Genomic DNA, 10280 nt, shown 5'->3' on the forward strand with positions numbered 1-10280 from the left:
ATCTATCTATCTATCTATCTATCTATCTATCTATCTATCTATCTATCTATCTATCTATCTATCTATCTATCTATCTAATAATTATTGTGTGCCCCTGCTTAAAAGAAACTGAGGAAATCCCAATCTCAGGTAAAACATTCGATATAAGAATATTCTTTTTTTTACTTCTTTCAGCCATTTGACTGCGGCCATGCTGGAGCACCACCTAAAGGATGTTAGTCGAAGAAATCGATCTCGCACTTATTCTTTTGCAAGCCTAGTACTTATTCTATCGGTCACTTTTGCCGAACCGCTAGTTTAGGGCGAACATAAACATACCATTATCGGTTGTTAGGCGATGGTGTGTGGAGAAGCACACACAAATATACACATATATCTATATATGACTGGCTTCTTCCAGTTTCCGCCTACCAAATCCACTCGCAAGTCTTCGATCAGCTCGAGGCTATAGTAGAAAACACTTGCTCAAGGTACCACGCGGGGCTGAACTCGGAACCATGTGATTGGGAAGCAAGCTTTTTTCTACACAGCCATGCCTGCACCTATAGTATGTTTATTTATTAAATTAATGACACTAACAAGACTAGTTCTGTTTCCTTCATCTTCGAATTTCTCCGACTCTCGTTTCATACGTATACATAATGTGGTCCCAGGTTCAACTTCACGTTTGCACATATTTCTTTATATGTCTGTATGTGTGTGTGTAAACGTGACTATGTGGCGGGGCATTTGTCGCAAGAACGATGTTCTAAATTTAAGCTTATATTACACCTCTTCTGAAGCACTCCGTCGGTTATGACGACGAGAGTTCCGGTTGATCCGAATCAACGAAACAGCCTGCTCGTGAAATTAACGTGTAAGTGGCTGAGCACTCCACAGACACGTGTACCCTTAACGTAGTTCTCGGGGATATTCAGCGTGACACAGAGAGTGACAAGGCCGGCCCTTTGAAATACAGGTACAACAGAAACAGGAAGTAAGAGTGAGAGAAAGTTGTGGTGAAAGAGTACAGCAGGGATCACCACCATCCCCTGCCGGAGCCTAGTGAAGCTTTAGGTGTTTTCGCTCAATAAACACTCACAACGCCCGGTCTGGGAATCGAAACCGCGATCCAACGACCGCGAGTCCGCTGCCCTAACCACTGGGCCATTGCGCCTCCACATATTACACCACAATCGCATGAACGATGTTCCAAATGTAAGCCTATATTACACTACAGTGAACAGCGTTTGCTATTGTAGCCTCAAACTCACACAAGCATTGTGAATTAATTTTGATTGATGTAACCTCGAAAATCGAGTCAGATGGATTGTATCTGTAATTCCAATGACCAGCACTGCCATACTGCATGACACTGATTCTGCCTGTAGATATTATGAATGGTATTCTCGGAATACTCACTTACTCCAGTATTCAATAAACAGCGAGTCTGAAATGCACGCTTGAAAGCAACTCAGATTCTTCTGCTTCCGCTTTGTCTAATTTAGTTTTAGGTGTAGCTACAGACTTAAAAAAAAAAAAAGATACTTTCTCGAGTCATGCCGACTCATAAGGGCCGGTTTCCCGGTTTCCATGACATATAAATTCTCCACCTGGACTGGACCCCGGGCCGTCGCAGGATTACTCATTTCTGCCAGCTGAGCGTACTGGAACAACGGGAAATGAAATGTTTTGCCCAAGAGCACGAGTCGCTCGGTTCAGAAATCGAAACCACAATCTTACGATCATGAGTCCAACATCCTAATCACTAAGCTAGACACCTTCACAGCTGTAGACTTGGCTACATCTTTTCTCCTATAGCATATTACATATCGAATTATGTATGTATCGATGAATAATGATTAAACGAAAGTGCATGGTGATATGCTGTTACATAGAATTTACGCCTCTTCACAGCCTGTTATGCTTTGCCTGCCGAACGTTACTTTTCCATGAAAAACAATGTCAAACCAAACGTAGACATCGATATAATTGAGTAAAAATCTCCAAGAGTGCTCTCCTACATGGCATGAATGACCGCAGTACGCAACATTAATCCAATATATTTATACCTATATATATATATATATATATATATATATATTATATATATATATATATATATATATATATATATATACCTTCTGACCATGCGACATCAAAATATTTGAAGGAAAAGGGACAGGCAACAGGTTGCTTGACCGCATACCGAAAAAATAGAAATAGCAGTCAAGAATGCTATTTCTATCAAAGTGGAACTCCGGGCACGACAAACCCTGTAATTCACATATGCAAAACAGAAGGAATAGATATCGAAAACGAAGTCTGGTGGTTATCTGTGAACATCATGTTTCTGGATTATAAACATATTGATATATATTTCATATATATTTTTGATATATATTTCATATACATTGCATATATATTTCACATCCTTCTTCAGCACAGCTTTCCATTGAAATAGATTTATCATAGATTTATCAAATGCTACGTACCTCAAACCTTCTGACCATGCGACATCAAAATATTTGAAGAAGCGAGCAAAGGCTAAACCTACATAGACATTTGAATTCGTAAATCTTCCCTCCAAAATTTTGCCATGTGCACTACAAAAATAGTTCCATAGGAGTAGGAACTATTGGGTTGTCGTAAGGGAGTGAAAAATCCAATTAGTAATATAATAATAAGGGTAAACAATTTCTATAAAAGGGAAGATTTACGAATTCAAACGTCTATGTAGGTTTAGCCTTTGCTCGCTTTCTTCAAATATTTTGATGTCGCATGGTCAGAAGTTTGAGGTACGTAGCATTTGATAAATCTATGATAAATCTATTTCAATGGAAAGCTGTGCTGAAGAAGGATGTGAAATATATATGCAATGTATATGAAATATATATCAAAAATATATATGAAATATATATTCAATATGTTTATAATCCAGAAACATGATGTTCACAGATAACCACCAGACTTCGTTTTCGATATCTATTCCTTCTGTTTTGCATATGTGAATTACAGGGTTTGTCGTGCCCGGAGTCCCACTTTGATAGAAATAAGCATTCTTGACTGCTATTTCTATTTTTTCGGTATGCGGTCAAGCAACCTGTTGCCTGTCCCTTTTTCTTATATACAATATATATACTGAACTTTACAGAAGTTCCTGCCGGTAATCGGCTATATTTACATACCGAATTCTACCAGTAAATAATTGTGGTTTTTTTAAAAACCTTTATAGAAATTGTTTACCCTTATTATTATATTACTAATTGGATTTTTCACTCCCTTACGACAACCCAATAGTTCCTACTCCTATGGAACTATTTTTGTAGTGCGCATGGCAAAATTTTGGAGGGAAGATTTACGAATTCAAACGTCTATGTAAGTTTAGCCTTTGCTCGCTTTCTTCAAATATTTTGATGTCGCATGGTCAGAAGGTTTGAGGTACGTAGCATTTGATAAATCTATGATAAATCTATTTCAATGGAAAGCTGTGCTGAAGAAGGATGTGAAATATATATGCAATGTATATGAAATATATATCAAAAATATATATGAAATATATATCAATAGTTTATAATCCAGAAACATGATGTTCACAGATAACCACCAGACTTCGTTTTCGATATCTATTCCTTCTGTTTTGCATATGTGAATTACAGGGTTTGTCATGCCCGGAGTCCCACTTTGATAGAATAAGCATTCTTGACTGCTATTTCTATTTTTTCGGTATGCGGTCAAGCAACCTGTTGCCTGTCCCTTTTTCTTATATACAATATATATACTGAACTTTACAGAAGTTCCTGCCGGTAATCGGCTATATTTACATACCGAATTCTACCAGTAAATAATTGTGGTTTTTTTAAAAACCTTTATAGAAATTGTTTACCCTTATTATTATATATATATATATATATATATATATATATATATAATCCTCTCTACAATAAGCACCAGGTCTGAAATTTTATGGGAGGGTCTAGTCAATTACACCGACCATAATACTTGACTGGTAATTTACCAAACCCAAAAGCATGAGAGGCAAAGTAGACCGCGTCAAAATTTGAACTCAGTCCGTAAAGACAAATGAAATACTACTAAGCATTTTGTCCGGCATGCTAACGATACTACCAGATTGCGTCTTATTATATTAAGTAAGCGAAGGTCCTTTTTTTGTCATGTTCATAATTAAGGGCACCTATGCTTCAAGAATGTTTTCTGTCTGAAATAAATAGAAAATGTTTAAAGAGCATACATCAATTATTAAGTATACGGAAATTCAGCTAAAATATGATTAAAATACTATGATAAAATTGCATTTCAAAACACAACACTTAGAGCGGCCATTATTTGTGTAACAATCTAAAATCAACTTTGTGATGATAAATGGCAAAGTCGACCGCGACGGAATTTGAACTCAGAACGTAAAGACAGACGAAATACCCGCTAAGCATTTTGCCCGGCGTGTTAAGGATTTTGCCAGTTCGTCGCCTCACCATTCCAGGAATATTAACTGAAATTTAAATTTCAACGTAGTATCTACCAGACACTGCTCTTATCCATTGCGACAAAGTTGCCTCTCTTTCACTAACATTCAACAATTTACCGATTCCACCACATGATCAGCAATGACCAGTAAGATTGAGCTTTACGTACCACCAGATATTAAAGATACTTCATCGGAATCCGTAAAGTCCTTATCACTCAGTTCCAGGGCCTTCGAATGATCAGAATGTCATATCGTTTGAAACATTTTGTAACACACGCCTGAGCAAACGATTAATATAAACTTCCGAGGGTAGTGTTAAGTTCTTTTTCTTTCGTTTGTACATAGAAAAACACACATACTCATTTACTCACACACACTCACACCTAAATGGTGTGTGTATAAGTGTGTGTATAAGAAATATGTGTGTATAAGTGTATGTGCGTGTGTAACGATACATGCATACACACACACACACATATATATATATATATATATATATATATATATATATATATATATATATATATATCACCGTGACCGACCAGGCTCTCCGATGTTGCTACACATCGCTGATCACAATGCGCTTCTCATTCTTTTAGCCTTCAAATGATGCCACCCCGCTGGCTAAGCGAGCAGGCCAACAGAAGAAAGAGTGAGAAAAAGTTGTGGCGAAAGAGTACAGCAGGGATCGGCACCATCCCCTACTTAAGCCTCGTGGAGCTTTAGGTGTTTTCGCTCAATAAACACTCACAATGCAGGTATGGAAATCGAAACCGCGATCCTACGGCCGCTAGTCCACTGCCCTAACAACTAGGCCATTGCGCCTCCACATACATACATACATACATACATACATACATACATACATACATACATACATATATATATATATATATATATATATATATATATATATATATATATATATATGTATATATACGTAAATGTTTTTTGTGTTCAGTTATAGCAAAACAATCGTCTAAAATTTAGGGGAGCAGGATAGTCAATTACATCGGCCCCAGTGCTCAACTGGTACTCATTTTATCGACACCGAAGGGATGAAAGGCAAAGTCGACTTGGGCGGAATTTGAACTCAGAACCTTAAGCATTTCGCCCGGCGAGTTAACAATTCTGGCAGCTCGCTGCCTTAAGTTATGACAAATTAATATAAACAATTTTACATTAATCTGATGCGTTACTCTATACTTTTGGTGAAAACAAAATTTTTTATTATTAAATACGAATATTATTAACAGTGAATTCGAAGTTTCGGCTAGCTAAGACATCATCGAATTACAGCCCGTCGATGACTTAACTGGACGAAACTTCGAAGTCGCTGTAAATAATATTCTTATTTAAGAATAATAAATTTGTATTCAACAAGTGTATAGAGTAACCTATCAGATTAATGTAAAATTGTTTTTATTGCTTTGTCATAACTTAAGAATAGTCTTATTTAAAATAATTCTAGCCATTGGACCCGGCGTTGTTCGTATTTTCCATGTTGAAGTTTAGCCCACCTCTGATGTTGTATTGAATAAGCATTTCCTTTGAAAAATAACATCGTTATGGGAATTTCCATTCAAACGCCCGATTGAGCTCACGAAAATCGATGTCAACTGAGCATTATCAAGTTTTCGAAAAATTCCGGCCTAATTTAAACTTCAAGGCATGTGATCGATCTATGATCCAAAACTCATTAAAATCGGTTGGACGATGTGTGAGGAGTTAGAGTAACCCCAAACACACAGACAGACACCATTACACATTTATGTATATAGATATGCGTGTGTATGCGTGTGTCTCTCCCTCTCTCTCTCATTCTCTCTCTCTCTCTCTCTCTCTCTCTCTCTCTCTCTCTATATATATATATATATATATATATATATATATATATATATATATATATATACTAAGTAATTAGGGTTTAGCAACGATTTGCCTCACCACACACCGAATTTAGAAATAGCAGTCAAAGAGTTATGGCTATTCTTACTACTTTTAAGTAGTAAGAATAGCCATAACTCTTTGACTGCTATTTCTAAATTCGGTGTGTGGTGAGGCAAATCGTTGCTAAACCCTTAATTACTTAATATTACTTAAACCTTCCTTGAATGGGGCTTTTACATGCCGAAATCTACTTGGTGAAATTAATGATTATTCCAAATTAATTAATTTCACCCTATATTATTATTGATAATTATATATATATATATATATATATATTATATATATATATATTATATATATATATATATATATAATTATATATATATATATATTATATATATATGTACACATGAGCAGAAGGTAGAGAAAACTTTTGATGAACAAACAATTTGACTGCCGATGACAGTCAATTTGTTTGTTGATCAAAATTTTCTCCATTTTCTGCTCATTTTCAATATGATCCCCGATAAACTCTCATTTATTCTGTTATTACCTGTATCCCATCAGCATAGTATGTTTGCATATCCATGCCCAGGATTAACATATGTAATTTATACCGGTAGTAATAACGGATAATCTTATCCCTTAGGCGGTTATTCCAACCGCTAAATCTACTTACCTATATACATACATATATGTGTGTGTTTATTGTATACACACACACACATACATATGTATATATACGTAAATGATTTTTGTGTTCAGTTATAGCAAAACAATCGTATCTAGTATAGGTACAAGGCCTAAAATTTGGGGGAGGGAGATAGTCGATTACATTGACTCCAGTACACAACTGGTACTCATTTTATCGACACCGGAAGGATGAAAGACAAAGTCGACTTGGGCGGCTTACCTATATACATGTGTGTGTGTGCGTGGGGGGTTAGTCATTCGGAGGCATATTTACTTACCTACCTACCTACCTACCTACCTACCTACCTACCTACCTATCTATCTATCTATCTATCTATCTATCTATCTATCTATCTATCTATCTATTTATCTATATATCTATCTATATATCTATCTATCTATCTATCTGTATATATATGCACACACACATATACTCACACATACATATATCAGCGTAGGACAGAAACGCCGCTGTATCGAGCTGGAATACGTTCTAGAATTTTTTCCTGTCAATATCTTATGTGTCTAGCTTGACCTTACCTATCATTCTTCCAGAGATAATTAATCAAAGTACTAGATAATTCGCCTAAAAAATCGTTGAATACACTGTCACAATGTAGCCGCTGTCTGATTGACACCGGTACAAGAATGAGAATATGTGCCAATAAATATACTCATATGCAAGTTCATGTGTTTGGTGGACATTTATTTGTTAGCTCGTGTGTATTTGTTTGATTTTCATGCATGCGCACAAGAGTAAGTTCGCACGTGATTATGTGTGTGTGTGTGTGTGTATTTTTCTCAGGCTATCCACTTCTATTCTTTCCTTTTATTCGTCTTTTTCTGTTTTCACCCATATCTCTCTATATATAAACGGCAGTTTGTCTGTGTGTGTTTCTGTGTGTCTGTTTGGTTGTACCCTCACCCTGACCACGGCTTTCAACCGATTCTGATGAAACTTGACACACACATAGCCCAATGTCATAATTCAAAACTAACGCAGCGAAAATTTTGAAAAGTTCCCCCAGTTCTGAAAAAAATCGATAAATTCGACATGGGATCGTGAATCAGAAACACAAACCACAGACTGTCATGGGGACGCAACTCGACCTTTTTAACTCTCAAAAAAAATTTACCATCATTTTTTTTCCATTTTTTTGCTATTTTTTGGCTATAACTCTCTAAAAATGCTTTATAGTTATTTCCCTTACAAACCTGAGCAACGCCGGGCGATACTGCTAGTCATTTATAATTCCGACAATATAAACTAGGTTCCTTGGCGAGTCGATGGGGGAAACATAACCGACAGAAAGACTCAGAAACAGTAATAGTTGCCCACCAATCTTGAGTTGTGGGTGAGAAGATAAGTTTAGGTAACTTCGATAAACACGAGCATGATAAAACTAACGAGTGGTGGCGGAAAGTATCAAACTACTTACTTCCTGTCTGTTTCTATGCTGTCTTCTATTTCTTTCTCTAAATCTGTACCTCTTTCACTAGATCACTTTTTCTTTCTCTGTATTACCTTCTCTATATCTCCTTCTCTTTCCTTACACCCTTTCTCTTTCTCTATATTTCTTTCTCTCCTTCTTTTCATATATATTTATCTGTTTCGCCCTCTCCTACTGTTTATTTACCTCTTCTCTTGTCCATTCTCTTCTTTCACATGTACGCAACCAAACAAACATACAGCGCATACATACACACACAATTGTTCAAATGACACACACACACACACACACACACACACAATGTGAATCCTTGCGGAATCATAAAGTTAACAAAATTACTGCAAGTATTCGCTAAGTCGTTAGCTTACCCTGCTCTGCTGTTTTTAATTGAAGAAATTGCGATATCCAACACTGTATCTGATATACTTTGTAAACAGAGAGTAATTTTCAAATAAAAATAGTGATTTGCACTGTTTGTTTATATAATATCGATAACTCACATGTGATTCGTATTTCTGGAGGAAAATATTTGATCTTCTGCGCATACCACTCTCCATCCGTCCGTACATCGGAGGCAGCGAAACAGAAATAACTTGACTATACGTTGTACTGGTGTTCGTTTAATCTGAATTAAACACTCCACGTCGGTAGAAATAGTTTCGTGTTACCCAATAACACCAAATTAATTTCTTATCGAAGAAATCTTCCGTTCAGTCTGTGTTGATGTGTGTGGAAACTATGTTATTTTGGTTATGGCTAATGTGACTATTAGTGTTTGTGCTTGTCTACAAAAAAGAGACTTACGTTTTCATTAAAACGCATTTTTTTTTTCTTTTGTTACATTGTTTTTGTGTGACATGGCTTTTATTATTCTAAAACCTTCTGGTTCTAAATTTAGATTGACCGCTGTTTCATTTATTTTGAATATTGAATATTTACAGTTCTGAAATCAAGTCTTGTTGAAATAAATGTAAATTTCTCCCACATTTAGTGGAAACAAGTAAAATGATTCCTTGAGTTTTAGTATGACTTTGCAAACGAAAAACAAGTTTGAGCGATTCTCAATGAGAAATCTTGCAAATGGAGACAGGTTTTCATGAAAAATACACACCGGAACGAATTTCAATATACGTCTTTGCGGAAACAGTACTTCTATGTGCTTCTTTATGCATAAAACTAGTGACAGTGAGGGTATCCAAATAGATGATTGCTCTTCAGTTGATAGACAGGCGGCATAACATATTTCGACAGTTGTAATTTATGCCTATATTGGTTTCAAATTGTGGCACAAAGCCAGCAATTTCGAAGAAGAGGATAAGTCGATTAACCGATACTTATTTTATCGACCCTAGAAAGGATGAAAGGCAAGTTCAACCTCGGCAGAATCTGTACTCAGAATGTAAAAACGGACGAACTGCTACTAAGTATTTTTCCAGGCGGGGTAACGATCCTGCCACCTCGCACGTTTAATTTCACATCTATGTTAGAATCTGTAATTCAGTCCAATGTGAATTTTTCTACGAGAACACACGGCTTGCTATATATAATCTCTTTCAAAATGTACACTGTTACTTACGTGGGATTACACACACAAAAAAATGGTTGGGTAATTTAGACCCAGATACATTGTCTGAAAAAAGAAGTTGATATGGTCAATGAAGGATAACCTTTTAACACATGTTTGAGAAACTCTATCCTCTATATCCTTTCTCTTCTAAGGACAGCAGTGGGCAATAGAGCTAATACAAAAGTGGCTTTATTACGACCAAAGTGAGACGACT

Source organism: Octopus sinensis, linkage group LG2 (assembly GCF_006345805.1).
Source record: "Octopus sinensis linkage group LG2, ASM634580v1, whole genome shotgun sequence".
NCBI classification, from domain to species: Eukaryota; Metazoa; Mollusca; class Cephalopoda; order Octopoda; family Octopodidae; genus Octopus; species Octopus sinensis.